Raw genomic sequence first — 6,733 nt, 5'->3', positions numbered from 1 at the left:
CAGCTATAATTTTGTAAAATCAATGTTTAAGGGGGTAAAATCTAGTTTTCCCAGTAGTTTAGATTTCTTTTGAAAAGAAATATCTCTCAGCCAAAGAAAGAGTACACAATACTTGAATAATAGATACTTTTTCTTCCCCAACGGAGCTATTGTTAAACACTGAATTGTTTAAGAAATAACTGGTTTACAACTAACAGGAAAAATTATAAGTAGCAGTAAACTAGGAAGAAATCTTGCTAGTTTCTCAGATGATGTTCTTGTTTATATTTTACTTTTTATAGACTACAGGCTGCGTGTTCTTTCTATCCCCCCTTTTTGCATGTGTACACACAAATGCACACACACACACACACTCTGTATGTAGAGTCTGGCTTGATACCTTTCTGTTCTGGCTCTGAATATACACTTCCTTGGTTCAGCTTCTGCAGAATCAATTAGTGATTTAATAATTTAAAGTTGTTGCCTAGAGGTTTGGATATTTAAGTCTTTTACAAATCTATTAAAAATCTCTTTTATATAAAAGAGATTTGATAAAAGAGATTTGCACCCCAAACCTCAGCTTGCAGAGAATGGGAAACTTTGATTACTAGTTTTCCTGTTGTGTGGTTGACGTGTAATATGAGTACTGGCAGAGTTCATTCTGTATCCCATTTTACTACTGGCAGAGTCCACATTATGCTTTGCAAAAAAATGATGTACTGCTGAATCACAAGTAATTTGTGGGTTTGTAGTGAAAAGTAAAAAAACCCCAAAAATGTATTTATAAATTGAATCTCCATGATAGAAGGTGATACATAGATTTCATATGGGATTAGGTTTTCATATCTCAGAACAGATTTACTTAGGATTTACTTATTTAAAAAGTAAAGGTACTACTCTGAAACGAACCAGAATTTAATTTAAATATGAACATCAGTCAATAGTGTTTTGAATTTCTCCACTGCCATATCACTGTGCCTAAAATCTTGACATAAGGGAATCTTCTAGTGTAAAACTGTGACAAAGGAGCCTACTTATGGCCAGTCACCAAACTGGCTGCCCCCCATCTAGGGCAGTCTGCCCTGTCTGGATTCCCACAACTTGTTGGGATATACATGATGTAATAAGTAGGAGGCTGCTCTTTTCAAACATCCCAGTGCCAAGGGTTTACACACTGCTCCAACCTCTCCTTACCATGTCCCATGCTTCACAGATGGCATCCAAAATTGCAGTAGCTCCAGCCAGCAGCCAGGCCAAACTCCGCCCCTTGCTAGACCTCTCACAGTCTACTCATTCACTCTGCCCCCTCTCACAGGGCCTCATTCACTCTGCCCTTCACTGGGCCACTCTCAACCTGTCCTGGTCCTTTGAGCAGCCTTAGTTGGGCCATCAGCCTTGCCTACTTACACTGTAGGCAATCTCCCGCAGCCCCTTGGGGGTGCCATGCACCCTACTCTACAGGTGAAAGTCCTTATGCCTAACACTAGGCTGACTAGCCACTAGACCCTCTCTGGGCACTTGGCTCTCTTTTCGGGCCGGTCCATATGCAGTCCTTCAGGCCTGCCTCAGCAAGCTCTGCTCTGCACCCCATACACACAGTCCTTCAGACCCGCCTTGGCAAACCCTACTTTGTGTGGGCCTCTCTACTTATTCCTGCCTCCCTTCCTGGGGCCACTCTCTACCCCCTCACTGGGCCGAACTCTATGGCCCCTTCCTAGGGCTTGGGGTCTTATACCCTCAGGGGCTCAGGTGTCAGGCAACTTTGGAACAGCTTTTCTCTGGCAATCTAACATTATTCCTTTCTATTATATTTAACATGCGGTGCTTTTTATTTTATTGAACTGAGTAAGAAACTCAGATGAGGATGTTATGAACACAGCAGGAATACACAGTTCCTCCCCATAACATAAGTCATTTACTGTAGAACAGAAGATGCATGTTTTCTCATCTATTGCTTTCACCAGCAGCATATGTCCATATAGTTAGTAGATAAATCACCTAACTCCATTTCTTCTGATCTGTAACAGGAAGATATGGATAATGCTGAAGGAAAGTATTGGGAAACAGAATTTTTCACCTTGTTTGAAAGCGGTAGTGAGCAATAGTGACAAAAATGGTTATTGCTTCTGCTCAGGGTCCAAAGTTAAATAACATGATGGCAAGCAAAAGTAACTCCACTGAGAAAATAGCCATTGACTTTGGAACCTCCATGGCATTCTTTGCAGCAAGGAAAAAGGACATGTTGGTTATGGAACATGAACGCTTGTTTTTGTGACAGAACACAAAACTTTGTGTTAGACCCCGACTCTATGTGGTACCCAAAAACTAGGGACATGATGGTTCAATTGCCCATGGATCCTGGTAACTCACTAGCCAGAGCAGAGCAGGGAGCAAACACCAGCACGCATTGCTTGCAACAGCTTTATTCAGAATGGAGACAGCTTTGGACAAGGGTCCCAAAAAACAACAAACCAGGGACCTGCACTGAACATTAGTTCTTTTCACATTTTATACACCTTGGTTCATACATATTAACATTTACTCTGCCTTTGTCCCACCTTCGGATCCACCCATTTCTCCTCCTATTTCAAGTTCCACCTCTGTTTACTGTTTCCTTCCTTAGCATGGTATTGCCTATGCATTTAATGAATTTACATGTCATTTACATGCCTCTCTGCTAATCGCTCATGTGTAAAACTTTGACCCCTATCTTTTTTTGGTCACTTTGCAGTTTCTTGCTGGTTTTCTTGCTTAGTTCTCCATCTCCAAGGCTGTATTTCTGCTTTTGTCTCCTGACACTAGTTGATTAACACATCATGCACTTTGCACCCTATCCTTTTATTAAGAATCCACTTACTTAAGCATTAGCTAAGTGCTTTTCATACATCAGCTAGCCTTGTGACTACCCTGTTTTTCTTAAATGCTTACCTACATAAATATATAAATTAAAAGCCCACTTCAAAAGTGTTCTTAATTGACAATGAACTTCTCTGAGATTAAATTGGAAAATAATAAATTGAATATATTGGGCACTTTTACACGTGATCAGGAGTGTGTGTGGGGGGGTTCTTTAATTAGAGCGGCTCTTGTAGCAGCTCTCTAATTAAAGCACCACAGCATCTCACGTATCGGCATCTCCATGCTTAAAAATGGCAGCAGGGGCACTTGAACTAAAATTTGTTCAATGAGCATTTGTTCAAGTGCCCCCGCTGCCATTTTTAAGCATGGGGACACTGATACATGAGATTCAGTAGGCTGCTGAAGCGCAGTAATTACCATGTTCCAGCAGACTGGAGTCTGCTCTGACATGCTGTAACTAAAGCACACTGGAGCAGCCTCCACGCTTATGCACAGGCACCCACTGATGTAAAATCCGAAGTTACTGAAGTCAATGGCAAAACTTCTGTTGTGCCAGGATTTCACACAATTCTTGAAGGATATGAAGTTCATATTAAGGCTGAGATTTTTCAGGCTCTCAAGACCCTATATAGATACTGATATACATGAATAGTGACACAAAAATAAATATATAACACATCCAGTATCAAAGAAGAGCTATTTCAAGAGTCAGAAACATGAAGTACAACTTGCTGTTCTGGGCATATGCTTGAATTAAAAATGATCATTTAACCCAACCTTTTTGGCAGGTGTGCCAGAAATTAGCCCTACACCCTCCCCGACTGTCGCTCCAAACCCTTTCCCCTGTCCAATCTGCTGCTCTCCTTTCTGCCCCCTGCCCTACCTGCTGCTGTGCTGCCTACCACCTCCCTGATCTGTTGTGTGCCATACATGGAGGCTGACCATACCATTTGTGGCATGCGTATTGCAGGTTGGCCACCCCTGATCTAGCCAATGATTAGACATGAGCAATGATATTCCTCTGAAGTAAATTATTTAGCATTAGGTAAAGGGACTGCATAGCCTCAGAGAATTCTGTTTTCTACCTTTTGATTCTTCTCATATGCTCTTCACTATGCAGGCAACTGCGCGGGAAAGTTTTTGTTTGTTTGTTTGTTTTGTTTTTAATAGAAAGCCATTTTTAACTTGTAACGTTGTTTGATTTGACTTTTATATGAACTCTGTGACACGTGTTACCAGACAGCAAAAGCAAGTATCTCTTAGTGCTGAAGACAAAAGAAAAGTTTGAGTTTAGGTGGTAGATGGTCCACTGGAAAATGGCACAGCACAAACTAAATTTTCTGTTTAAAGTTTCATTAAACATTATAATAAAAAAAATAAGAACAGTATATTAATAGAATAGTGCCAAGAAAAGAACAGTTAGTGGATTAGACATGTGGTATCATACTGGAGATGTAGTTGCATCATTTTTAGGGTGTTACAATGTAAATTGTCTACCATTTAGATCAGCGGTGGGCAATTATTTCAGGCAGAGGGCCGCTTACTGGGTTTTGGTAAGCTACCGAGGGCTGCATGACAGGCAGCCAAAGGCAGATAAATATTAATTTTCTAAATTTTTTAGGGGTCCCGTGGGCCAGATAGAATAACCTGGTGGGCTACATCCGGCCCATAGGCTGCATTTTGCCCACCCCTGATTTAGATTAATCAAAGGGCTTTATTATTTACACCTCTCTAACCATCATAGTGTATGCTGATTCCTGTGAAATCCTGGGTTAGATTACACATTACAATTAGGCCTTATTAAGAGCACTTAACTTGAAAGATCAAACATTATATGGCTTGTTAACATGTGCTAAGTACCCCCTAAGCATCTTGAAGTTACACTGCTTTGGGTAAGGATTAGCTTTGAGCTGTGCTACCTAGCTCAAGATAACTCAAGGGTATTCACCTGAGAGAAAACCACCAATTTACAGCCTTCCAGTATTCCAGGAGGCACTGCTCCCAAGTGGACTAGGTATCATTCAGGACTCTATAGCCCTGGACTTACAGCTGGGCAATAAATGGGTAGGTATGGAGTAAATGGGGAGGGATGAGATGGGGGCATAGGGCAGGGGTGAGGGACCTGCAAGATTGGAGGAGGTGCTACCAGGAAGGCATCTGGTGGGATCCAGGTGTATGGGGGTAGTACAGGTTGCAGGGAGCCTGGGAGTAGGCAGGAAGGGGGAGTTCCTGCTCTGCTCCTCTTAGGCTGATTGAGGTAAAGGAGCCAATCAGGGAGAGGAGATGCAATCAAGAGGTGGAGGGGGAATCTGAGGGACAATGGAGAGTAGTGGGGCAGATGGGGTGATCTAGGTGACCCCTTCCCCACCCCTCGGAAGCTTATACTGTAGCTAGAGAGCGGGCAAGCAAAGGCAGGCAGGGAGCGGACTTGCAGCCCCAAGCCATACCCCTGTTCCCCAGGTCTCTAACGAAAGTTCTGAGCATTGCATATTAAAGTGTGTATTAACCCCGAACATGGGACTGATCACTAGCACTAGTTAACCTTAACACATACTAACATTCCTTAGAATTAGTGTTTGCTAATTCTAATGTGTAACCTCATCCAAATGATCTCCTATTTGCCCTATTTACTACATTCTTAATGATATCAGTGAAAAATCTGGCCAAGGTTTCTAGAGTTACAGGAATCTGACAAAATTCCATGACACAATATTAGTCAGCATGTTGGTTTGTGGTCTCAATACACCAGAAGTTTAGAGTCTATAATACTTTTTTTCTATTTGCAAGTTCTTTGGAAAGAGAACTATCATTCAAATTAATTTATAATTTGAAATTATTCCTAAAACATTTTTTTTAATTATATACTGTTCCACACCTTGTTCTTGAAAATATTTTGCAAGAGTTCGATGTCTCAAAATAGAGTTGCTTCAAAAAGATGCATAGATTTTAGACTATATTCCTATTTCTTAATTAGATAAGAATAACTCTTAGGATATTTCCCATGTGAAAACGTATTAATATAAATTTAAAATTTCCTTTCTGTCTACATAAACAGCAATATTTGCATTTTATCAGTATCATGTAGTACCAGCAAACATATCTGCTAAATTATCTGCAGGCAACGTATAGTTAAAGAAATTGCATTTATAAATTCAAACATATTAAAAGACTTTTTTGCATTAATCACTCTTGAACAAAAAGAATGTTATGCTGCATTAAATTAATGCTTACATTGTATTTTAAAAGAAAGGCAACAAGGCTAGTACTGAGTAGCCCAATAAAGTGTATTCTCAAAGGGGTTTATTAAAATTTCTATTCATGATCTTCCATTCTATCTCTCTAATGTAAAAATGATGATTCTCAGGGGTCTTTAATTGTACATGGGATTTACAAAATATACCCTCAATAGTAAAGTTATTGCCATATAAGCAATTGTGTCTACATTGTAGTTAGACAAAAAAAATGGTTTCCCATAGTTTGCAAAATGTGGAACTCTCCAGATAGAATCCATTTTCTCAGTTTACAAACAGCTATATAAATTGGTCCACTGTCTAGATCCCACAGTAAATTAATGTCTGATTTTTAATTCATTTTGGCATGCATCAGAAGAGGTACATCTGTTCACCACATGTTTTACCTTCCACATCTGTAGTCTTATTACCTAAATTTTTAAAATAACAGGTAAAACTGCAGAAGCCATTGAAAGTTTGTTGTTTTTTTAACTTAACAAATCCAAGAAATGAACACTAATTCCAGGCCTGCACAAAAAGGAGTGGTGATTCTGTTTCTTCAGAAGTCAGAGTGAGGAAATGTGAAAAATACTGATAGCTAAACCCCAGACCACATGTTCTTTTCCTGATTTTGAAATTCACAGTTCAGACTAAATTCACCATTT

The sequence above is a fragment of the Gavialis gangeticus genome, unplaced genomic scaffold (assembly GCF_001723915.1).
Source record: "Gavialis gangeticus isolate Ggan-Ray unplaced genomic scaffold, GavGan_comp1, whole genome shotgun sequence".
In the NCBI taxonomy this organism is placed as follows: domain Eukaryota; kingdom Metazoa; phylum Chordata; order Crocodylia; family Gavialidae; genus Gavialis; species Gavialis gangeticus.
The sequence above is the reverse complement of the archived record's forward strand: the minus strand, read 5'-3'. Positions refer to the sequence as shown.